General features: G+C 39.4%; 1 protein-coding gene across 1 annotated transcript in view; it reads left to right on the top strand.

Moving 5' to 3' along the window:
- Positions 1-26363, top strand: part of COLEC12 (collectin subfamily member 12) — a 134904-nt gene that overhangs the window by 78857 nt on the left and 29684 nt on the right. The gene's annotated exons all lie outside the window — the stretch shown is intronic.

The raw sequence follows: 26363 nt of genomic DNA, 5'->3' as shown, positions 1-26363 counted from the left end.
CCTCTAGTATCCCCTTTTAATTGCATGTTAGTCTCTTATGTCCCATCTCCCATCCACTCCACTCCACTTGTTCTCCTCCTATGCCCCCCTTCCCCTGTTGTCCACTTCTAGTCTTACCTCTTTCCCCTGTGCCTCTCTTCTAATTTGCCCGCTAAGCACACCTTACTTTTTCCCCAGTGGTGTGGGGACTTCAGCAGTAACTGAAGGCAGCTGGAGATTTAAGAGGTTGTGCAAGTTTATGAGATGGAAGTCATCTTTGTGTGCTCTCCTTCGGATGTCTGGGGGGGGGGGAGAAATCAACTGTGTGTGCCAGTTGAGAAGGAGAAAATGCTATTCTTCTTCTTGACTGAGCACTCCTGCTCTAACACCAATGATACAGGGTTCCAACAGGGCTACCCCACTCCCATGTGCTACGGCGATGCTGTGGCCTTGGTTGCCTTGTGGAAAATCTGGCCCTTATTTACAACAAAAGTTGGCAGTGCCAGGGAGCGGTTGGTACACTGTTACATCTATGTTGTCAATGTCCACACATTTATCTATTTTGCTTAACATACTTTCCCTCTTGACAAAAACTATGGATGACTCCCCTTATCCCATTTGCCCAAAGGCTATGCTCCTCTGTTTCACTTCTCACCCACTCTTGAAGAAAAGTTTGATAGGACACTTCATTAACACTGCTAGAGTGCTTATCACTATCTCCTGGAGGCAGGCAACTGTCCCAACCCATAATCGTTGTGTGGTACAAGAATGTAGAAGTGGAGAAAATCAGAACTATGTAGGCTCTCTTTGCCTCTTTGAGACATACTCAGGATAAAGATAGTGAGCGATCAACTTTTTTTTCTGGTTTTCCCCTTCTCTTTTATCTTTTTCCAAATTTTTCTCTCATTTAATCCATGTGCTGCATTTCTATTGCAGCTTTCCTGAATCTGACTTGTGATTATTTCACCATTGGACTTTGTTCATACTTTCTGTCTCTTAATCTTTATTAACATAAAGATTGTCAACAAAGCACCTGAAAACATTAAATAATGATCAGCAGAGGTGACAGTGTTTCCTGATTGTGAATTTGTGATTTGACATTTCACAATAACAATTAAGTCGATTTTTTGAAGCAAGACTGATAAATTAGATATTTACAGTTGTGCTCAAAAGTTTGCATACCCCTGGAGAATTGGTAATATATCTAGAATTGTTAAAGAAAACATTAGTGAGCAGGCAAAACACATTTCTTTTCTTTATTATAGGATTCATATTCACTGTAGCTTATAACAGAATGGCACAATCATAAAACAAAACATGGCAACAAACCAAAAAAATTAAATGACCCCTGTTCAAAAGTCTGCATATCCTTAGTTCTTAATACTGTGTTTTGCCCCCTTTAGCATCAATGACAGAGTGCAGTCTTTTGTAACAACTGTCTATGAGGCCCATAATTCTTGCAGGTGGTATAGCTGCCCATTTGTCTTGGCAAAATGCCTCCAGGTCATGCAAAGTCTTTGGTCATCTTGCATGAACGGCACATTTGAGATCACCCCAGGGTGGCTTGATGATATTAAGGTAAGGAAACTGTGATGGCCACTCCAGAAACTGAGGGTCAACTTGGCCTTGTGCTTAGGGTCATTATGATGCTGGAAAGTCCAAGAGCATCCCATGCACAGCCTTTGTGCAGGATAATGCAAGTGTTCTGCCAGTATTTTCTGATCTAACATGCTGCATCCATCTTGCCATCAATTTTCACAAGATTCCCCGTGCCTTTAGAGCTCACCCCCACCCCCTCCCCCAAACATCAGTGAGTCAACAACATGCTTCACAGTGGCGATGGTATTCTTTTCACTATAGACCTTGTTGACCCCTCTCCAAACATAGCGCTTTTGGTTGTTACCGTAAAGCTCTTTTTGGTCTCGTCACTCCAAATTACAGTGTGCCAGAAGCTGTGAGGCATGTCAAGGTGTTGTTGGGCATATTGTAACTGGGCTTTTTTGTGGGATTGGCGCATTAAAGGCTTCTTTCTGGCAACTCGACCATACAGTTCATTTTTGTTCAAGCATCACCGTATTGTGCTCATTGAAACAACCACACCATCTTTTTCCAGAGCAAACTGTATTTCCCCTTGAGATTACCTGTGGGTTTTTCTTTGTATCCCGAACAATTCTTCAGTTGTGGCTGAAATCTTTCTTGGTCTACCTGACCTTGACTTGGTATCAAGAGATCCCCGAATTTTCCACTTCTTACTAAGGGATTGAACAGTACTGACTGGCATTTTCTCTGTCTTTTCATATCCTTTTCCATGTCTTTTTATATCCTTTTCCATCTTCATACAGTTCCATTACCTTGTTACACAGGTAGGGTGACCACATTTCCTAACTCCCATTCAGGGAAACTTACTTTCACAAGTGCATTTCATCAAATTTATACTTGAGACTTCACAAGGCCCCAACTGCGTGACATGAGACGTCCAGTGTTCACACAATCATGCTACTCTGTGCAGCAGGGCAGGTGAGGAGCCACACACAGTGCCATCTTAACAGCATTATGGGCCCCCAGGCAAAGAAGTGCACTGGGGCCCTGCCTACACAACAACTAGGGGAATAAAAATTTAAATTATCTATAAAATTAACACTGCTGAATACACACACACTGCTGAATATATATACACACACACACTGCTGGATATACACACAAAGACTGCTAAATACACACATTCTGCTGAGTACACACACACACACACACACACTGTTGAGTACACACAGACAGACTGCTGAGTACACACATACAGACTGCTGAATAGACACACATGCACTCATACTGCTGAATACACACACAGATACTGCTAAATACACATAGACTTCTGAATACACACAGGCTGCTGAATGTACACACACACACACACACAGATGGCTGAATACACACACAGCGACTGCTAAATAGACACATACTGCTGAGTACACCCTGACTGCAGTGAGGGTGCAGTGTATATGTGTAGGGGTGATGTGTGTGTGAAGGGTGCAGTGTGTTTGAGAGGGGTGCTGTGTGTGTGTGTGCTGTGTATAAGTGGTGCTGTGTGTGAGAGAGGGGTGGTGTGTGTGAGAGAGGGGTGGTGTGTGAGGGGTGTGGGATGTTGTGTGGGGGTGAGGGGTGCTGTGGGGGTGAGGGGTGCTGTGTGAGGGTGCTGTGTGTGAGGGGTGTGGGATGTTGTGTGGGGGTGAGGGGTGCTGTGTGTGAAGGTGCTGTGTGTGAGAGAAATTTGGGGTGTTGTGTGGGGGTGAGGGGTGATGTGTGTGTGTGAAAGAGAGGTGCTGTGTGTGTAAGGGGTGCTGAGTGTGTGAGGGGTGCTGAGTGTGTGTGAGGGGTGCTGCTTGTATGGGGGGTGCTGTGTGTGTAGAGGTGTTGTTTGTGAGGGGTGCTGTGTGTGAGTGAGGTTTGCAGGGAAAAATAATAATAAATATCCATTTATAAAATCTTTATGTCTCCTCCACCCTTTTTCTTACCTTTGGGGAAGGAGGAGGGAACACTGCCAGCCCTGCTGGTCCGGTGGTGAGTAGTGATCTATAGCCTGCAGCTCCTCTGGCTGCAGGCTGTCTTCACTCCATCAAGCAGAATGCTGTGTGGAGCGTTGCCATGCTTGCATGAGCAGCGATTTTCCTCCCAGATCGCTCCTCCTGCCTCCCAGGTCCCTCTTGCCCTCTTTTTCCCACTAACAAAGTGCCTTTAGGCCGGTGATGTAGATCTTTGATCTCCCCACCGGCCCGAGAGGGCCCACAGGAAGAAAACGGGGCTGGTTAAAATCAAAGGATCTCCCCTGTTGACGGTGGTGAAGCTAAGCTCATTCTGGGACACTACATTGTCCCGGAATAAGGGTGCCCGGGACCCGGGACAAATTATCAAAATGCGGGACTGTCCCAGGAAATCCGGGACATGTGGGCACCCTATACACAGGTCATTTGACAGTTCTTTTCTGCTCCCTGTGGCTCAGTATCTAGAATGCTCAGTGCATCCATGTGGGACCTAACAAACTCATTGACTATTTATATACAACCACTAATTGCAGGTGTGGGAAATTAACCTTTAATTGGCATTTTAACCTGTGTGTGTCAACTTGTGTGTCTGTAACAAGGCCAAACATTCAAGGGTATGTAAACTTTTGATCAGGGCCATTTGGGGTATTTCTGTTATCATTATGATATAAAAACGAGTGTGATAATAAATGGCTTCATTTGAACACTATCCTTCCATAAAATATTTTTTTTTTTTTTGCATGATCAGTCATATTTTAAAAATCAATGCCAGAATTTTACAATTTCTGCCAGGGTATGCAGACTTTTGAGCACAACTATATATAAGACTTGCAATTTACACAAACATTGATTGTTTATGTAAATATTTTAAAATCTTTTCATAAGCTTTGCACATAAACTCCACCTACTCATGGCCAGCAACCATAGCTGTAGAATCCATCAGCTCAAATAGATATACAAAACCAAAAAAGTTATCTGCACAGGTACATTTTTTAAGACCGACTGTGATAGTGTAATGTATTTATTGAACCATAAAGTGCATTACACAATCCAAACCAACATACTTACAAGAGATGTGCCAGTATACAGGCACTATTAATATAGCACACTATTGTGAAAAAGACTGTGTTCCCTGATGTACTGTTAGTTCCTTTGCCCATAGTCCATAGTACATACACACTTGCTACTCCAGAACGGTTTGTGGGAGGCATCAAGACAAGCAGCAAAACAGAACACTGTACTGTGATCACTCAATTCCTACGCGTTTCGCAGGACTTCTCCTATTTCATCAGGGAAAAAAAAATTAACACTAGACCTGGCGTGTCACGTGTTATTTCTGTGTGACACACAATTTTTCTTCAGTAATCAGCCAACATTCCAGTGCCACCCCCCAATGTGAAGAGAGAAGAGCGAAAGTGCATTGCGAGTTGAACTGCACTTAGAGTTAAATTCAGGGCACTTTACACCCATACTCAAGCAATACAATAGCATTCCTCCCAACTTTGGAGTTCAGAAAATCGTAAGGGTGCACACGCTGCCTGTCTATCATTTAGGCCGTCCCACTGAGGGTAGACCCTGCAGGGAGCACTGTGATATGTTCGCTATATATATGTTGGGAACAGTTCCCTGATGTCCCCAAAAGCAGGACACCAAGGAACTAAGTTGGGGCACCGGTACAGGCACTGAAAATCAGGATCACCAAATTGCACTCTTTGCCATTATTTTCTACCACATAAATATATGGTTTTATGTTTTATTGATAATTATTATTCACTCTATATATGCTTTTGTTCTTCCTGTCGGTTTTCTGGATCAGGATATATGATTTCATATCATACATTCGGCTTCTAATTTTTGATTCTTCCCATCAGGACTGCTTATAATTAATTTCCTCCTTACTTTCTTTTAATATCATCGTTCCCTCTGGCATTAAATGTACTAGATACTTTGCGTAAATGTTTACTGTTTGGCTTATTGTATTATTTAGACTTTAAAATGTACCTCCACTACTGAGAGGTTTTAATAAAATAAATAACAAGCCACAGTTTAATACAGAATGACACATGAAATTAATTGGCATTTGTATTAAGTAATTGTACAAATGATTTATTTACTCCCTCTTAGACTAATAATTTGAATCTTTTGCAGGCCTTTACGAAATTATCACAGATGATGTTTAAAAGCTTGGTTAGTGTTAATAGACATGCTGTCACAACAGTAATATAGCAAGAACAGACAAGAAAGTGGGACACCGTTTCAAAATACATCGGGGCTGTATTTGCTGCAAGGCAAACAAAGCATTTTCCTAGGGCGGCAAAAAAAAACGCCCTAAGTGCCAAGGCAAATGCTTTGTTTGCCTCACGTCCTGGGGGGGAACAAGAGGTGGCCGGCTGGCTCATAGTGTAGGCGGGCGGTGAGGGTGCGCAGTCCTCTGAGCTCTTCCTGCTCCCTTGCATGCCCTTCTATAATGCCTGGAGCCGGAATATGACATCACTCCGGCCCCGGCGGTGCGTGAGGCAGCAAAGCAGGAAGAGCTCAGTTCCCTTGCTACCTTTATTAAGCGCCTGTACGCACACCCACCCAGCCGAGCCTGCAGAAGCCAGCAGCCCCAGGAGTCTGTCCGCCTAGCTAGCAGCCCCAGCAAGGAGCCCAGCAACGGTGAGTGTATGAGAAAGTGTGTGTGTGCCTGTCAGTGTGTGTGTGTGTGTGTGTCTGTCAATGAGTATGTCTGTGTCTTTCAGTGAGTGTGTCTATGTCTGTCGGTGTGTATGTCAGTGAGTATGTCTGTCAGTGAGTGAGTGTGTGTGTCTGTCAATGAGTGTGTCTGTGACTGTCAGTGTGTGTGTCTTTGTCTTTTAGTGAGTATGTTTGTGTCTGTCACTGTGTATGTGTCTGTCAGTGAGTATGTGTGTGTCTGTCTGTCAGTGTGTGTGTGTGTGTGTGTCTGTCAGTGTGTGTGTAAAACAAGTGCATGACGGGAGCGGACCAAAGATGGCCGCCGACTACGATGACTTCTCAGACTCCTCAGGAGAGTCACTGCTGGACAGGGGAACACCTCTCATGCCACATCCACATCACACCAAGGCAGTACCTCAGAGTGCCGACACCCAGCCCGTGACTACGCCACCCTCATGGAACTACTTGACGGCCTCCATAAAATGCTTCAGGCCGACGTGGCCTCCCTGAGCTCCAACCTCTCGGGTCTCGTGAGCCGCATAGAGACCATGGAAACTACAGCCAAGCAGCAGTCCACACAGCTTGCCTCATTGGAGGTCGAAGTGCGGTGTCTTAAAAGGCAACAGCTAACCTTTGAGCAGCAGTTTGCCTTCCTGGAAGATGCACGGCGCCGCAACAATATAAAGGTAGCAAGTGTACCCGACGATCTACCAGCGGCAGAACTCCCACACATGGCACGGAGACTGTTCTGTACCTTACTGACTCCCAAACAGGCCAAAACATCCACATAGATGGGAACTTCCAAATTCCAAAGCCACAGAGAGCACCGTAAACCGCCACTGGCAACATAGTGGTGCGACTTACCTGCAACATGGTTAAAGCGGCAGTACTGGCGGCGCTGAAGGGGTTATCACCTTACCGGTTTGAAAATATGTAATTGACATTTTACACTGATCTCTCAGGGGAAACACTGAAATGGAGAATCTCCCTGCAACCCTTCATGGCAGCACTTCGAAATGGAGACATTCCCTAAAGATGGCGTTCACCTTGGAAACTACAGGTCATGCAGGGAAATGCTACCCATGAGGTTCTAGACCTGGACCTTGGGTCTCCCGCAGGACTCTCTGTCCAAGCCTCTGCACCTTTAGGCGATCCCTAAGCCACTGAAGCTAAACCCAGGGGCATAAAAGGCCCAGAATACTACCCAGGTGACGATAACACACCAACATCGCTTTAAGCGGTTTTGGATTCCACGCAGTCTACAGCCAATACACTATTTTATTTAAAACTCACTGATACCGGCACTGATACACTGATTCCGCACAAACAGCCCCTAGCTCAAGCACCTCAGAGCCAATCATACGATCTAGCAACACAGAACTCAAGGAGCATACTGTTGCCCATACGACTTTTTGGTTTTTCATAAATGTGCCTACCACAACTGCTGATTTACACAACCATTTAATGCTTACCATACGTAAATGTCATGTCTATTTTAAAAAAACAAAAATGTGCAATTCCACCTTGTCACGTTATTGTTTGCTTTAATATGCCTGTTCCTGCTATCTTGGCACAGCAGGCCTGTTTGTACACCCCATTGCACGAAAAAAAAAGTGGACTTGACACAAAGTGGTGATGCAAATTTAGATTAGGGGGGTGCCTGATACACCACTGAAATACATAGAAGTTAAATCGGAACTGTCCCATCTTATCTGCCTATCAGTCATTGTTTTAAGCTCTGTCCTTTGCGCCCAGCAGTCAGTTTAGAGAAAATATGGAAAGAAGAGGAGAAATTAAATAATGTTATTTTTCTCGTTGGCTGCGTATGCTCTGGCCACAACTGGACTGAACTGGAGTCGGGATGTTAATTTCTAAATCTTTAATATAAATTTAAAATGAATAGGTTCATCAAATGAAGAAAAAAAAAAGTTACCAAACGTTATCGGTTACTTTCAATGTTTCTTTTAAATATGTAAATTGCAGAGAAATGAAGGTACCACATTATGTTCTGTATGGCTAATGTTATCAGCTCAGAGCAGAGATGGGAACCTTTAGGTTAGTGCATTGTTGGATCAATTTTCTCCAAATAACTTAATAAATGAGAAGTAAGGTACAATGATAAAGGCAGTTTTGTTCCTAATCTGAGCAAGACGTTAGAGGCCATGAGTACCTTGAGCCGAGATCTGACCAACAAATTTAAAATCAAGGCATACCGTACTAGACATTTAAAGTGTTCAATTTATTCATTTAAGTTACATGTAAAACAAAAAAAAATATGTTTACATTCACAGTGGAAATTGTGTAATTTCTGATTTCATAGCTTGAGTTTATGTTTGCAAAGCAAAAAAAAGCCTAAAGTTACCAATTTTCCATCATCAAGGCCAAGTTCTCCCCTTAAACCGATTCTCCTTGGCTGATGTCACTCCTCCTCACCAGAGGTGGGAAGGATGTCGAGGAAGGCAGACCGAGGAAAGGACAGGGGCGGCACTGGGGCAGAGTGTGCTGCCATTGGCTGTCTGGTGTCAACATGCTGTGTATGCTTGTATTAGATGCCAATTTGTTTTTATAGAATTAGTAGTAGCCTGCCCAAAACTCTGGTTAATGATATCAAATTGCCATATGTGCAGTGTTTCAAGCTAAAAGCTGCATATTTAGATAAGCATTGGCTAAAAAGGTCTCACTCTGATACGAGGATCTTTCCTGGAAACAGTTGTGTTTCTTTTGAAGACATTGCAAAATAAAAACAACAACAAAAAACATACAAACAAGTATATATAGGGGTGGCTGAAGGGTAAATATACTAGTTGATGAACTAAATGTTAAGTGAATTATGCGAATATAGTTCAATAACAGTTGAAGATCTGCCTTCGGCCATTCACAATGTTCATTTCAATTGATATTTCTTTATCAAAGTGTTTAATTGGTCAATATTGTTTTTTCCTGGGGCTGGGGGCAGTTACTTCCACTGTCCATTAACAAATCTTGGTTCTTTATCGTGCGTTTGAGAGTATTAAGGTTCTAATCCCCAGGTGATCAGAGTGTTTTTCTTATGTCCTTTGTGGGTACTAGGTGAAAAATTTACTATGACAGCCAAGTTACCTCTTGAGATTAATTTTTGGCAGGTACCATATTGTGTGCTGAAGGTCACTAAAGTCCTGTAAATTCCATAGTGTTGGATTCCACATCGCAATCTAAACATGTGCTTTTAGTTGCCCTAATGAGTCAGACACTGTGATGAAAATCAGAACAAAATCCAGATGTTATAATTAAGTTTTGTGTAAAAAATACTTTATCAAGCAAGTTAGCAATATATTTTTTCATCAAACTCTTCATGAAAAAAAAAATGGTTCCTTGCCTATTTAACAACTGCTTTTTTACACTTTCATGGCCAGAACATGCAGATTATTTTGCATGATTTGGACTGACTAAGGAAATATTTTAAAATCGAAGAGAAGATAACTCATGGTTGCTGCCTGCTACATTATCCGCCACTGTCAACCTCTCTCTGCCCCTCCCTTCCCAAATGGGTGAATCTTTATGAAATACTCATGTTGACTGTGTTGGAATAACACTGAAATTCCAACCATGTGACAAGATACACTGAGACAAAGTAGTGATCCCCACAATTACATCCACTGATAGCCCTGATCTGAGTGACCAACATATCCAAATATCACCCAGATCAGTTCAGGGGTTCAGGAATTCTATGGAAGTCCCATTTTGACCAATCGCACGCATGGTTTCATGCCCAAAACAGTTCCAGAGAATCAGACTGTGCGGCTCGTCTACTTCAAAGATTCAAAATAACGTTCGAATTACCGAACGAAGCCGTTCGTGGATATAGTCAGTGTATGTCTCTTGTTCTGGGGCATTTTCTTACCGAACGCCGTTTGACTCCCGTTTGAATAGCCGAACATGCATGGAAGGTAAAGTTTGTGCCGCCGAGTGTCCGATTTGAGTTCCATGAACTCGACGGCTAAACACTGCTCATTGTACTCGCGGCTTAAGATGGCCACCGCCACGTGTTCGAATGTCGAAAGGTGGCCACTTTGACTCACTTCGAGTGTTTGGGAGTTTGAAGTACCACTGTACCAGTCCAAAAGGGCACAAATAGTATCTTTAACCCAAAGTTCACCACAGGGGCCATAGTCACAGGGCAGGAGGCTGTCAAACAGCTCCCTCCAAAAACCAGTGGCTAGGTCACCTTTGCCACGCCACTCACAGGTGAAGTGAACATTGATTATATCATTACAATGGCACCTGCCAAGTGGTGGGATATATTAGGTAGCAAGTGAACAGTCAGCTATTAAATTTAATGTGTTCAAAGCAAGAAAAATAGGCAGCGAAAAGATCTGAGTGACTTTGACAAGGGACAAATAGTGATGGCTAGAAAAATGGGTCAGAGCATCTCCTAAACAGGAAGTTTTGTGGGTTTTTCCCAGTGGTTAGTACCTACCAAAAGTGGTCCGAGGCTCATTGATGCATGTGGGAAGCGAAGGCTAGCCTGTCTAGTCCAAACTCACAGAAGTGCTACTATTGTTCAACTTGCTGAAAAACCTAATGCTGGCCATGATAGAAAGGTGTCAGAACACAGTGCATCACAGTTTGCTGCATATGGGGCTGCAAGTCTGTCAGAGTGCTCATGATGACCTCTGCGCACCGCCAAAAGCTCCTTCAATGTAAAAGGCTGCCTGGTCTGATGAATCATGTTTTCTTTTATATCAGGTGGATAATTGGGTGCCTGTGCAATGTTTACCTGGACTGCAGTATGCAATATAGGAAGATGGCAGGCAAGCAGAGGCAGTGTTATGCTCTGGGCAATGTTCTGCTAAGAAACCGTGTGTCCTGGCATTCATGTAAATGTTACTTTGACATTTACCACTTACCTTGACATTGTTGCAGACCATGTATACCCCTTCATGGCAATGGTGTACCTTGAAGGAAGTGGCCTCTTTTAGCAGGATAATGCACCCTGCCCCACTGCAGGAATGATTTGAGGAACGTGACAAAGATGTTGCCTTGGCCTCCAAATTCCCCAGATCTCATCCCGATTGAGTATCTGTGGGATGTGCTGGAATAACAAATCCGATCCATGGAGGTCCCAACTCACAACTTGTAGGACCACTGTGAAAGGATCACTGCTACTGTCTTGGTGTCAGATACAAATACAAAAAGAGAAGTCCTGCGCTTAAGCAGCAAGGACTACAACACACATCAGCCCCAATATATAGTAAAAACCAAAGAAAAGAAAATGTTACTTGCGCTTTCTCCTTAATCCCTATGTATATTTAGACAAATGGAGGTCATTTAGTTGCTCCAATGGCCATTGGAGGGATGCCCGCCTGCCAACGTCAAGGCAGACCCCCCTAAGCGGGTCCTAACACTGACCCTTCAGCCTGCTTCCAGCTTGCTTGGTGTCAGATACCACAGGACACATTCAGAGGCCTCATGGAGTCTATTCCTTGACATATCAGAGGAGTACTGGCAGCACGAGGCAGGCCTACATGATACTAGGCAGGTAGTTTTAATGTTGTGATTAAACATTTTAACTTCACAGGTTGCGTTGTTTAGATGTTATTATTAACTTCATTATTAACTTCAGTTAGGGGTTACCCCCCATTCTTTCTAGCAACCTCATTTGCTTCATGTACTAGCTCTTTTCTTGCTAATAATTGACAGATGATCAGAGAGCCGAGGTGAAGGCACCCATGATAAATAAGTGCAATTTGTTTTATTATTTACAGTTCCCCTTTAACACAACATGCATCTTCCTCCTAGTTTGAAATGTTATATATATTAATATACATATACAAGTTCTTCCCCAAATACATCATAACATGAAATGCCACAGTTATTAAGTAATGACTGACAGAGAGACTAAACTGTTCACAGAAATTGTCAGGAAATTAAGGAAATTAAGCAAAAACATAATTCAAACACACAGCTATGTCATGGTACAGACAGATGTTTGCAAATACAGGGGATGGGGATGGGGGGGGGGGTAAGCGAAAGGATACACAGCAGAGTTTGGGTACTGAGTGAATACAAATTGTAACATTATTTTGCAGTGACTTATTCCCAGGGATATTTCTGTTCTCACCCTTTTTATGGTTTTTTTTTTATTATTTTATTTTGTGTGCAAAGCAAGTAAATCAAAAAAGTATTTTCAAAAATATGTGCAAAGTTTTCAATATTAAAGGATGCTTTTACTAATCAGACTCAACTGAAAAAGGTTTAATCATTTGTGAAGTTGGAATAATAATTTCTTATATTTTTATTTGTGCAATTACTGCCATAAAAAAAGATAACTAAAATACTACTGCTACTTTTTACATTTAGGGCTGCAATTAACATATTAGAAAAGAAAATTCAAAATTCTTTGCTTATTATGACCTAATACTTGCAAGTTTTCCATTAATTCTCCTAAATCAAGGTTTTAGGGAATAAACCCATTAGCACGTATTTATAGTGCTTGACTAGCCAAGGCATAAATGCAAGTGACAGCATGTGATTGAATATATTGTATTGAAATAAGCTATAAAATATACCCATACTATAGAATATAAGAGGTTTATGAAAACCAAGTCTAGCTATGCAGATACTATTTTACCACAATTTGCTTGTCATTTGGGGAGTGTAAGCCATGAGTTCCATTATAAATCTCAGAGGGCTCCGCTGCAGTCCCCAAAGTTAGTATCTATGTCCTTGGATGGGAATAAAGTTACTTGTTCATTCTGTGGAATTCAATGGGAAACCCAGGAGGTCAAGCATAACAAATAGGTATGGCTATTCCGATTTGTCAAATATCATCTCTGCATGCTTCTAAACAACATAGCAGGGAAGGCATTGGAGTATCATACACCTGCGTATTAGGCAGTAATCCAATCAAATCCATTGGACTACATGGCACAATATGCCTGTGAGCTTATTCACGAGTATCTATACCAAAATGTTTACATTAGTATTGAGACGTAAGATCAGTTGGTAACAGGGAGCCTACATTTTTAATTATCGGCCCAGGACACTGACATCTCCCAAGCCCTATGATATATAAATATATTACCCACCTCCTCGTACATGTGTGCTGAGAGCTAGTAATAAGTCGGGAGTAGCTGACATGTCTCATACCAACAGCAGCCATATTTACTTGAAAAATTGTCACAGCATGAGCATCACTGAAGATGAGATCAGAATATGGAGAGCTAGAGACTCAGAGAGGGCTTGAGAGTCAGAGTTAGCGAGAGCTGGAGCATTATACATCGTACTGGATAGGTATCCATCGCAGTTTCCCTGGCTGTTTAGATAGTTATGGCTATCTCCTTATTGTGCCCAGCTCTGTGTGTTGTATCTCTGTATTATACTCAATTCTGCCTGTTGTATGGATATCTGTGTAGTCTTCTGAGTTCTGTGTATTGTATGAGTACCTGTGTATTGTGCCAATCTTTGTGTATTGTATGGATATCTCTGTACTGTGCTCAGCTTCATGTATTGTATTGGTATCTCCTCATTGTACCGAGTCAATTGTATTGTACCTGGCTCTGTGTATTGTATGGGTATCTCTGTATTGTACTCAGTTCTGTGTACTGTACAGGTATCTTGGTATTGTAGCAAGCTTTAAATAATGTATGGATATCTATATTATAATTAGCTCTGAGTGGGTAACTTTATATTGTATGGAGCTCTGTGTACAGAATGTGGCAGGAGCTTAGCTAAAGCATTTGCACCCGGGGCAGATCCCCACAACTTTAAAATATAAAAAACAGCCGCTACATTTTGTAATGTTTTCAATGTATTTAGCACTGAGAATTTTTTTTAAATAAAAAAAAAAAAACAAGTGAACAAAAGGGGCTTATAACTGTAGTCCTCTATCTATTTACCTTAACAAAAAGGGACAATCTGTACACATATCCAAAAAGCAGCACTGTGATCAGTGTAGTGTAATAGCTCATAAAACACACAATCAATACAAAAAAATCTATATAGGTGCGCTGTACCTTTAAGACTAATATATTAATAAAGTTCAACAAATGTTCTGTAGAGTGCAATCTGCATTAAAAGTGCAATTTGTAGTGCAATTTGTAGTAGAAAATAAACTCACTCTAAATCTTTTCTTTACACATGGAGACAATTCCATATGCTTGTATTTCCATATATCACAATAAGCATAGAAAAAAAAAGAAAAACAGAATACAAATAGTTTACATTTGTAAAACCAATTAACCAAATGTATATGATGTTGAATAAACTAATAAAAGTAGAGCAGAGAAGCCTGCTCTAAGTGTGAAGGATCCAAAACACATTATTCAGAGCGGCCACTCTGTGATGCAGCGTGAGAGCGGCGTATGTGGCCGAGGTCAGTACGTGGTGATGGGCACGTCCACGCTCCTCCATCCCATCAAGCCGTGCTGTCTGGGTCGAGCGCAACTCGCGAGCAAAACAGATACATTCAGATGGTGTCAGACCAGGAAGGAGAACAAGTAGTAAACTGAATAAAGCATGCTGTATGCATGCTATCTTAAAACGTCACCACCAACCACTGCTAATCACAATAGATGCACTGCAAAATGTACTGTACATTCAATGCAAATATACTGTACATGCTATAGAGCTAAACTGTAAAGCCATTATGTGTATTAAAGGGCTTTAATACCCCTTAAGGACCAAACTTCTGGAATAAAAGGGAATCACACGTCATGTGTCCTTAAGGGGTTAAAAGTACAGATTATGATATTGAGATAAAACTTTTGAAAATGATTAAAATAAAATGCATTATGTTTCTAATGTTTATTCATTGTACATTTTCTGTATCTGTGTGAATGCAAATGTCACGTCCAAGGACTATGTTGTGTGGCATTTTCAAACATGGGAACTAAAATTTACTGTACATGTTACATAGCCAAACTCGCTATTATGTGTACTGACGGACTTTGAAAAAGTGTTATAGTACAGATCAGAATGTGGTATTTAGATGGGACTTTTGAAAACAATTAATATAACAAACATTATGTTTTTAATGTTTATTCATTGTAAATTTTGTGTCATTTGTGTAAATGAAAATGTCACGTCCAAGGAGTGTGTGTTCTGTGGCATTTTCAATATGGGAACTCTCCCTGGAACCCTCTGCTCAGGAAAATATATAATTGCATTATTTCTTCAATAATCTTCTTTTTTTGTCTCTAATTCTCACACTGTCAGACATTGTTATAATATAACTAGAGACGAGGAACTAAGCAGAGCTACTATTAAACATCAGCACTAATCAGAATGGATAGCTACTGGCTCGAACCTTCCTATCACTCACTGTCTATTGACAATTACAATGCAATTACTCACAATTGGGCACAACTTTATGCAAGGTTTACTCATTTGCAACAAAGTACACAATGGGCGATTCATAATTTTCCTCCAAAAATTTCTCTTGGTTGGGAATTTTGTTGAGCTCTAACTAATCATTTTAATTAATGTTTTAAATGCTCGTTTTCTTTTTCTTTTCTTTTTTTTTTAAGTAGTTTGGCATTGTTCCATTCACTAGCAAATCATGGATGTGCAATTTAAAAATAATAATATGAGCATATGTTTTAGAAGTTTGGTGACTCCGGCACATTTTAATTTTTGACACCATGTACGTGATCGCTATAAAGAAATTCATGTTACAATATTTGGTTACTGGACATTTCAGTCAAAACAATTCACTTTACGATGGAGGAACTAACAAATCATTGCAGAATGTAAACTGCTTTACTATAAAAATAAATACATTTATTTCTGAAAGTCAATAGCTGATTTATTTTTGTTAATGCAAAGCTTGCTAAATACACTTGTATGCTAATATTTACATTTTAGTAATTTTAGTGCAGTAAACAATGCATTGCGTTGAATATACAAATGACTGTAAAACGTTAAATTAGTTTTTTTAAAAAATCCTCATTTTTTTATGCTGTATTTTTTTCCCCCAAAACAAGTATTTTTCAAATGATTTTGCAAGTTTATGAGACAGACCTCTTTTGTTGTGTTTTTTTTTTCCCAGTAAATATTTTAGATAAGTAAGTATAATTTGTCCCATTAGTCTTCCATTCATGTTCTTTGGGATAACCTAACCCACATACTTAGCATTCTTGATTCTTTTGCTGTGTTATTTGAACAAGTAGATAAAGCATTTTTTTAATTGAACCAAAAAGCAATTTGCTATTTGCATAAGTTTCTCTTTAACCCCTTAAGGACTGAGCCAAATGTACACGTTGTGATCAAAACAAAACGTAAACAAAACCTTGAATTTGACTATATGTCTGTTCAGGCGTAATTCACCTCTTTCATATTATGTGCACCCACACTTATATATAATTTTATTCAGGGGAAACAAGGCTTTCATTTAACATAAACTATTTAGGTATGAAACATAATTTAATATGAATGAAATATAGAAAAATGGGAGATAATAAGAATTTTTACAAAATGTTTAGTTCGATGTGACATTTTAACTGTGAATGTCATAATACTGTTTACCTTTACTGCAATAAAATACACATATTTGTATTCATCGATGTCTCACGTGTAAAACCGTACCCTCTATGTACAGGTTTTATGGTGTTTTGGGAAGTTACAGGGTGTTCATATATATTTGTGTGTGAAAATTGCAAAAAACTAACTTTAATGCTAATTTTGGCCAGTGTTTCTGAATAAGTGGCTACTACAAAAGACTGGACATACCCTATTTGCAATACCTTGGGTTGTCTACTATTGCAAATTGTATGCCATCATGGGGCTTATTTTCATTACTGGGCTACCACACGGTCTCAAAGGCAACATAACCAATCGAGCGAATTTTAATGTGAAAAAAACTGAAACACAAGCCTTATATTTGACTCTGTTACTTTTGAAAACACCATAAAACCTGTACACAAGGGGTACTGTTATACTCGAGAGACTTCGCTAAACACAAATATTAGTGTTTCAAAACAGTAAAATGTATCACAACAATTATATCATCAGTGTAAGTGCTATTTGTGTGTAAAAAATTCAAATAATTTCACTTTCACTGACGATATCATCGTTGTAATACATTTTACTGTTTTGAAACACTAATATTTGTGTTCAGCGAGGTCTTCCGAGTAAAACAGTATCCACCATGTACAGGTTTTATGGTGTCTTGAAAAGTTACAGGGTTAAATATAGTGCTTGCGAATTAAATTATCTGCACTTTCTGCCTGGGTTGTCAGGCATGTCAGTCAAATTTTAATTAATAAAATCACATAATTATGCTAAAAGGTTATTAAAAATATACACGTAGAATTTTAATATATATACATATATATGTATTTAAATTCTATGTGTATACTTATGTAATCATTAATGTAATTATATTTTTATATATATATATATATATATATATATATATATATTTACGGTTATTTGTATTTTATATATAGATAGATATATATAGAATGTAATTCTAATTGTATTTTGTTACATATACTTATATATATATATATATAAAAGATATATATGTATTATATATAATATATATATATATATACAGGGAGTGCAGAATTATTAGGCAAGTTGTATTTTTGAGGATTCATTTTATTATTGAACAACAACCATGTTCTCAATGAACCCAAAAAACTCATTAATATCAAAGCTGAATATTTTTGGAAGTAGTTTTTAGTTTGTTTTTAGTTTTAGCTATTTTAGGGGGATATCTGTGTATGCAGGTGACTATTACTGTGCATAATTATTAGGCAACTTAACAAAAAACAAATATATACCCATTTCAATTATTTATTTTTACCAGTGAAACCAATATAACATCTCAACATTCACAAATATACATTTCTGACATTCAAAAACAAAACAAAAACAAATCAGTGACCAATATAGCCACCTTTCTTTGCAAGGACACTCAAAAGCCTGCCATCCATGGATTCTGTCAGTGTTTTGATCTGTTCACCATCAACATTGCGTGCAGAAGCAACCACAGCCTCCCAGACACTGTTCAGAGAGGTGTACTGTTTTCCCTCCTTGTAAATCTCACATTTGATGATGGACCACAGGTTCTCAATGGGGTTCAGATCAGGTGAACAAGGAGGCCATGTCATTAGATTTTCTTCTTTTATACCCTTTCTTGCCAGCCACGCTGTGGAGTACTTGAACGCGTGTGATGGAGCATTGTCCTGCATGAAAATCATGTTTTTCTTGAAGGATGCAGACTTCTTCCTGTACCACTGCTTGAAGAAGGTGTCTTCCAGAAACTGGCAGTAGGACTGGGAGTTGAGCTTGACTCCATCCTCAACCTGAAAAGGCCCCACAAGCTCATCTTTGATGATACCAGCCCAAACCAGTACTCCACCTCCACCTTGCTGGCGTCTGAGTCTGACTGGAGCTCTCTGCCCTTTACCAATCCAGCCACGGGCCCATCCATCAGCTTGTGTGTCTTGTTCAGTGGTGGTCGTCTTTCAGCCTTTCTTACCCTGGCCATGTCTCTGAGTATTGCACACCTTGTGCTTTTGGGCACTCCAGTGATGTTGCAGCTCTGAAATATGGCCAAACTGGTGGCAAGTGGCATCTTGGCAGCTGCACGCTTGACTTTTCTCAGTTCATGGGCAGTTATTTTGCGCCTTGGTTTTTTTTCCACACGCTTCTTGCGACCCTGTTGACTATTTTGAATGAAACGCTTGATTGTTCGATGATCACGCTTCAGAAGCTTTGCATCCCTCTGCAAGATATCTCACTATTCTTGACTTTTCTGAGCCTGTCAAGTCCTTCTTTTGACCCTTTTTGCCAAAGGAAAGGAAGTTGCCTAATAATTATGCACACCTGATATAGGGTGTTGATGTCATTAGACCACACCCCTTCTCATTACAGAGATGCACATCACCTAATATGCTTAATTGGTAGTAGGCTTTCGAGCCTATACAGCTTGGAGTAAGACAACATGCATAAAGAGGATGATGTGGTCAAAATACTAATTTGCCTAATAATTCTGCACTCCCTGTATATATACATTTTATGTATATGTAACTTCACTGTAAGTGTATTTTAATACTAATATTTGTACTTATATTAATATTAAAATACACTGCGTATGACGTTACATATATATATGATGTATATATATTATAAATATTGTATATATAATATATATGTATATTTAATTTATTTTAAACATGTTTAATAATTTTATTTTTTTTTACACCTCCCACCAGCAGGGAGACTGTCTGACAGCCCAGACAGTCTCCCTGCTAGCAGATCCTCAGCCAGCTATAGGGGGCCATGTGATCGCCCTTTGAGAGCGATCACATGGCCCCCGGGGGCCTGATTTGCCGTGGGCTGTCAGGCAGTCCTCCCGAAGCGGATCGCCGGGAATGTAAGTATTCCCGAGGCTCCATTCCCGAGGCTCCAGCCGTTATGGCGTTCTATGCCCCCACAACGCCTTTTAAGCCCATTTAAATTGGGGCGGCATAGAGCGCCGTAATGGCGTTAAGGGATTAAATAAGTGTTATTATCTGATAAGAGAAATAAAATAATTCCTATACAGTCTTTGGTTCCACAAACTTGTTTTCCTGGCAAAATAGGGTCTGTAGGTAAAATATTTATTTATTTATAAAATATTTTAACAGGAAGGGTACATTGAGATTTCTATCATTTTCAAGTATGTCCTGGGGTACATTGAAATATGTATATGTAAGGGGTACATTGAACAAAATTAATATTGTAGGTTGTTACACTAATTTTCCTGATTACAGGACTGAAGCGTGCATTTTTAAATGTCCAGGTCATTCAATAAATACTGTGCTCAATGTAATCTCAGATTTTGATTTTGTAAACGATTCTAGCAGCTTGTTAGCGGTCACCATGTTGCAAAACATTCTTCTCAGCTGAGATATGTTCGGTATGAGTTATAGTTCAGGATGTTAGTGCTTCCCAGAACTCAGAGTGTCCTGCACATGTGGCCAGCATTTACTCATCAAGACATGCAAGCAAAACAGTTTTCTTATGCAACATACTTTGTTTAAACATAAACATATTAAAAGCAAAACACTCTACGCGGATTCAAAAGGGGCAGTGGAGTCCGTGAAGTATATATGTAGTTGTGGTAATTTTTTTGCCACAGTTGCTGTCCTCTACAGTTATGTTTCACTGCTTAAGATAACTAATGTCATTGTAATTACCCAAAGTGCAGTTGGATGTGTCAGTATTATTCATAATATTATGGACTGCTAATAGTATGACAGCATGACAGCTAGCAACCCTCCCCCCCTGTCCTCCCCCTCCGGCATTCCTTCTATGCATAGCTGTTTAATGCCCTTTGTGACCAGCTAGTGTTGATCTGTGGTCACTTAGATGTTGATGGAGTACAGCTTTACTAATCTGCCATCAGTTCTTTGTCAGGGAATGATGGAATTTTAATCCAACATCATCTGGAGGTGTCGTCTACACCCATATCATAGAAGAATCAATGCAGACAGAATCACACTGTGATCCAGATTCATCATTGATGGACTTCTTATTTAAAGTGATAGGAGACCACATTTTGTGAGTATAAATCTGTCATAGTTAAAGGAACACTATTACTAAGCTATAGTATTGCCCAACCTAGTTTGGTGTCCTCCTTCCCCCTGTGAATTGTTTTAAAGGTGACTATTAGTTACGTTTCAGCCATTGCCGTGCTGGTCTTGCCTTGGCTGCCCTGCCTCCCTGGATGAAATCTGCACTCTATGAGCAGTCTTTGATTGAGGAGCCTAGTCTAACCTGGTTCTCAGTGCAGAAGCACCCCTAGTTGATGTCTAGAAGACAGCCTCTAGAGGTGTGTTAACCTTGCAATCATAACATTGCCTTATCTACTGAACGGCAATGTTTTACATTGCAGGTTTAAAACTAAGGGCCACTGTACCCAGACCACTTCATTGAGATGAAGTGGTCTGGGCACCTTTAGTGGTCATTTAAAGTAGCACTTTAAGCACCACAGTCACTACAGCTCTTTGTAATGCTTGTGGCACACGGCACCTGTGGGAGTCTTTGGTTCAAACTGCCCTTCTGAAGCAGTTTGACAAAACGAATACTTAACCATTCAGCTCCAGTTCAGCTTATATTTGAGTGAACCTCTACATTAACCTGTATGTATAGATATATACAATATATATTGGAGCGTATTTTTGTGGAGTGAATACAAATATGCATTTGTGTATTGCAACAATAGACAAATGCAGATTGGTGTTTGTGGGTGTACATTTATGGATATAAGTTAGTTGTTTTGTGATTTGCAAATTTGCATGAAGGCAAAGTGGTATTTTTTGTGCAAGTACTTTGCAAGTATTTTATTCTGAATGCATTTTTTTCTCTCCATTCCAATGTCTCTGCAAATGTATTTTTGCCTGTGTTTTTGTAAGTCTTTTTCCATCTTCATCATCCTTCATCGGATTCCATACCTGCATACGTACTTGGGCACTCCATTGCGGGGTTGGTGTTGGTTGCATTTAGAAGTGTGGGAACACCATTCCCTCCAGCGAATAGATCTCATCGCCATGCATCACCACTCTGCATATATCTTGCTGGAGAGCAACAGTTTGGGAAAGAGAAGTTCTTAAGGGGTTTTAACAAGCAGGCATTCCATGGACAAATGAGAATAGCCAACAAAGAATGTTGTTTTTTTTGGGGGGGGGCGGGGAGGGGGGGGAGGGGTTGGACAAGGCATATACACAGTTGAGTGTATGATGGGCAAAAACATTTAATATATTACTGAAGAGAAGTAGCAAATGATCACCAAAAACTGTAAAGCAAAAACCAAGGACATTTAATAAAACTTTAAAAACGAAATGCTAGATGTCCAATATTGCATATTGTAGATAATGCTTAGGTTTGATATACGCCATGCAGAAGCATTAAGATAACCCTAGAGCAGCGTTCTAAGAGTTTGGAGAACCCTGCCCTAGAGGACAGCATTGATATAATTCAGCCCTCTATAACTTCAAAAGTGGATAATGGGTTGGCCAACAGCAGGGCACACGAGTCATAGTGTTAAGTGTATTTTATGATTCTTTACATAATTGTTTTATTAGAGATCTGAAACTAGATGGATTCTCTATTTAAAGCATAGTAGACAGTAACAGAACTGCATAAAATAAAATACAAATCACACCACAAAGTTGGCAGTTTACCCTTTCAGTGCCATGAGAGTAGCATTGTCTGGCCCCCTTTTAATGCCATAAAGGTTACACTTTAAAACAGAGGTAAAAACAATTAAACAATAGGTCATAAGTTGCAAGATTTGGCTTTTCTAAAGAGGTTTAGCACAAACATGGTATCTATAGGAAGCCTGCACTGCAACATACACTACAAGGGCTGGTGACAGGACTATTAATAAATGTGACCTTGCTGGTAGGTAGTGTGCCACCCCCACCCCCTGCTCACGGGACAGTGGTGTGTTTTTCTCTTGAACCATTCTTTGTTTTTACAGATGTGTTCTACTTCAATTGAGTGAAACCCTTATGTTATTAAAATAATAAACAAAGAAATGGCCCTAGGGTTCACAAAAGTGTTTTATAACATTTAATAATTGCTATTGGCTAATCATCATTCATGTTGGATAGCAGCATCAAGTCTGCATTGGAAGAAGGGTATATAAACAGCCACAGTAGTAATATCCAAAATCCCTGTACTGTTTGCTTGGGTTCTGACGGGAACAGTACAATGTGCAGTAATTTGGAAAAGAGTACCAAGAATAAATCTTAGTTTAATTTCAATAGAAACAGCTACCAAAACAATCTTATCTGCATGAGATACACCATAAAATATCCAACTATGCATGTTCGTAATTACTCTTTTTTTATTAACGCTGATATATTGGGGGAAGGGAAGCAAAAATGCTTTGACAGAGAAACGATAGTTTAATACATTAATTCTCCTATTTACTAATCAGTGTCAGTGACCTATGCGCATTTGAAAACAGTTTTTTTTTTAATATTGATACACTTACCTCTAATTCCACTCAAATCTAGAAATCAAATACAAGAGGCACAAATAAACAAATGATAAACTGTACACTACAAACTATTGTTTCTCTTTTGCTACAAAAACGGTATTTAGAAAGGAGGTTCCTGGTAAAAATGAATAGGAGGCGCCCAGTCCACAGGTCCAAAATGGTTAAACTCCTCAACAACCCATGGCTAAGGTTCTCCAAATACCTAGCTATTTACAAAAAAAAATAAAAAATTCATGCTCATATATACTTTTTTTCTTAGAGTGCATGAGTTATTTTGCTGCATTTGGGTTTCAGTCCCTCTTGGACATATATATGGACACTAAGCCTTTCTATGTGGTTCAGTAAGGAATTTAGATATAAAGCCAGATATGTAAAAGTAACAATTCTTCTTCCGTACAGTAACCTGCCCATAGAGGAGTTCAACCTTGTCATAACATAATGGCCAATCTTGATCCACCTTTTATTCAATTTTAAGGTCAAAAATAGTGTGACAAAAAAACTGGAAAGACTTCACAAAAAATACAAGTGATAACCATTGCAATAAGCTGTATTGGTTAAGATAGAGTCCCCATTTTAAAAAGACACTGTAGGCAATTTGACAACTTTATCTTATTATATTAAGTTGCTATAGTGCCTGCAGTCCTGCCCCCACCGTCCTACCCCCGAAGACCCAATAATAAACTTATTAGAAGGCTTGGAAGCACAGCTTCAAGCCACGTCTACTAGCCCTCTAGGTATGAGATCCGGGAATCTTACTCCCTGACTCTCATACTGTAGCATATGTGATGTCATGCGTGCATGCACAGTGCCGTCACGGTTGGCCATAGGGAATAATGGAATATGCGAATTAGTGATGCGCCTCCACTCCCCAATGCTCCTCTACGAGAAGCATTAGATTAGCCCGTCATCCAGGGTGACGCAACCCGAGGGAGACTCCCTGCTGGAGAAAAGGTGAGTCATTAGTTTTATTTTCATTTATTTCACTTTTATTTTTTGTACAGCTGGGGGGGGATAATAAGGGGAACCAGGGATGTAGCGTTAGGAATACAGATATCAATTCCTAACGCAACAATGTTCCTTTAAGCTTTGCCATATGTTTTTTCTTATGCACACATCTTGCCATCTCCTAACTTAGTGTTTTCTTCTACAGTATGACTAAATGCAAATTGTGTGGTAGATTTCAGATAATAAAGCGTAGCCTCCCCTGCAATTTAATTTCCTGGAGACAGTGGTTTACTTTGTGAATTCCTATACAAATATTGTGATAATCTTGTGACAACCAAGGAAAGAGCTCCTAGGAAAGGAATATTTGACATTTATATATGTTTATATGAATTTGTTTATATTTCATCTTTATATATTATTTCTGAGCTATGAGTGGGTCATTTAAGTTACTAATCTGTTAAGGCTTTTCTTGTGTTTAAATATTATGTTTCTGACTGCTAATTGTGTTAATTATGTTGATTCTTTTGCCCCCTCTGGTCAGATGTGGTTTTTGAAATTGCTGAGTAGAACATTTAAACCAGACATATTTACTAAACAGTCTCTTGGTTTACTTTTCCCTAGTCGGTTTGATCTATAAATAGAAATCATGTGCGCCCGTCCTTTAAATGGAAAATTCTACATTAGCCTTTGGTCATATAGCTGGGCTATGTTGACTAAATTCTAAACAAAATTGTAGTGAATTCAAAATGTAAAAACGTATCCACTTCAACGTTTTGCCTATGTTTTGCAGTTTAGATTTGAATTCCCTATAATTCCCTGTTAAGTGAACATTGTGAAATGTCATGACTTGATCTGGAAATTGTAAATTGTATACCTAATTTGACGAATCGGAAAATTCTTCAAGCTTGCTATGTTTCGAGAGTTTATTTTTTTGTTTCAGAATGGCGATGACCAATAGATGCAAAAACATTTGTATAAGTGAATGATAACCAACATACATAGATCTATTATATATAGAAAGATTAAAATAGCAAAAAAAATATATCATATATAAAAATATGTTAAAAAACATATTTTGAAAAATATAAAAATAATTTTAAAAATGTATCCAAAAATATTTAATTATTTGAGAAGCGTATCCAAAAATATTAGAAGCCTTAATTATCTATACAACGTGTAGTCATCTGATCAAATGTTCTTTTTATTATATGCGACCCCCCCCCCCCCCCCCCCACATCTCAAGCCTCGGGTTATATCTTACTTTTTAAATAAGACAAGAGTGTAAAGCTCTTACTATTAATGCTTTAACAGAATATGTTTAAGCAGGTACTAGAATAGAAAAAGTTAATCATACTAACTCCCCTATTTATGGTTGTTTGTAAATATCTGTACATTTTTGAGAAACTTGAGAAACATGACTAGAAGTCTTTTGTAAGAATTATAATTCGGATGAAAATCAACACATTTTCCAAATGACACAATGGAAGAATGAACTAATAAACAAATCGTTGGAAATTAAACGTTTTTGTTCAGTTGGTTAATTTGATCATTCATGTAAAATCCATATTTAAGGGTAACCCTACAAATTAGGGAGTTGTTGTGTTTGGTCAATAGTTCACAAATTTGGTGTCCTTAAATAAGGCAATATTGCCACATATGAGTAACAAATTAGGGAACAATCTGGTAAAAAGCTGAAAGATCAAAATGAAGAAAAGGGTCTTCCTGTTGCTTATCACACAGCTCCATAATGTGATATCCTTATATGGGATTGTCATATTTAAGGATACCAAATATCAGTGCTATATCTACTAAATAGCTCCCTAATTTGGTACCCTAAATTATGTCAGTCCCACAAAAGGGTAGCAATTTTATTTAAGGAGTTATCTACTAAACAGCTGAAGCGCCTTTCTTAAAGCGGCACTGTCACTATCTGGGGGTACAGTGGCTGGGAGGGGGCAGGCATTGGGGAGATTTACATATCTGCACCTGTCCCACGTGGGCATTACCATCTTCTTCCAGCCAGGAGCCAGCATGACTGCCGTACTCTTGCAAGTCCATGGGATCTTCCATAAAGAGAGCCAAGCCCCTGCAGCCATCACTAGTGACAGCTGGGGAATTGACACTTATAGACTACTCAGTGTCTAGAAGTATCAGACATAGGGAAAATACTGCTTTATATAATGATATCACTGGGGGCTATCTACTAAACACAGCTCCCTCCCTAATTTAATACCCTTAAATATGGCAAT

The sequence above is a fragment of the Pelobates fuscus genome, chromosome 4 (genome assembly GCF_036172605.1).
Source record: "Pelobates fuscus isolate aPelFus1 chromosome 4, aPelFus1.pri, whole genome shotgun sequence".
Lineage (NCBI taxonomy): Eukaryota > Metazoa > Chordata > Amphibia > Anura > Pelobatidae > Pelobates > Pelobates fuscus.
This window is presented reverse-complemented; position numbering and strand designations above follow the sequence as displayed.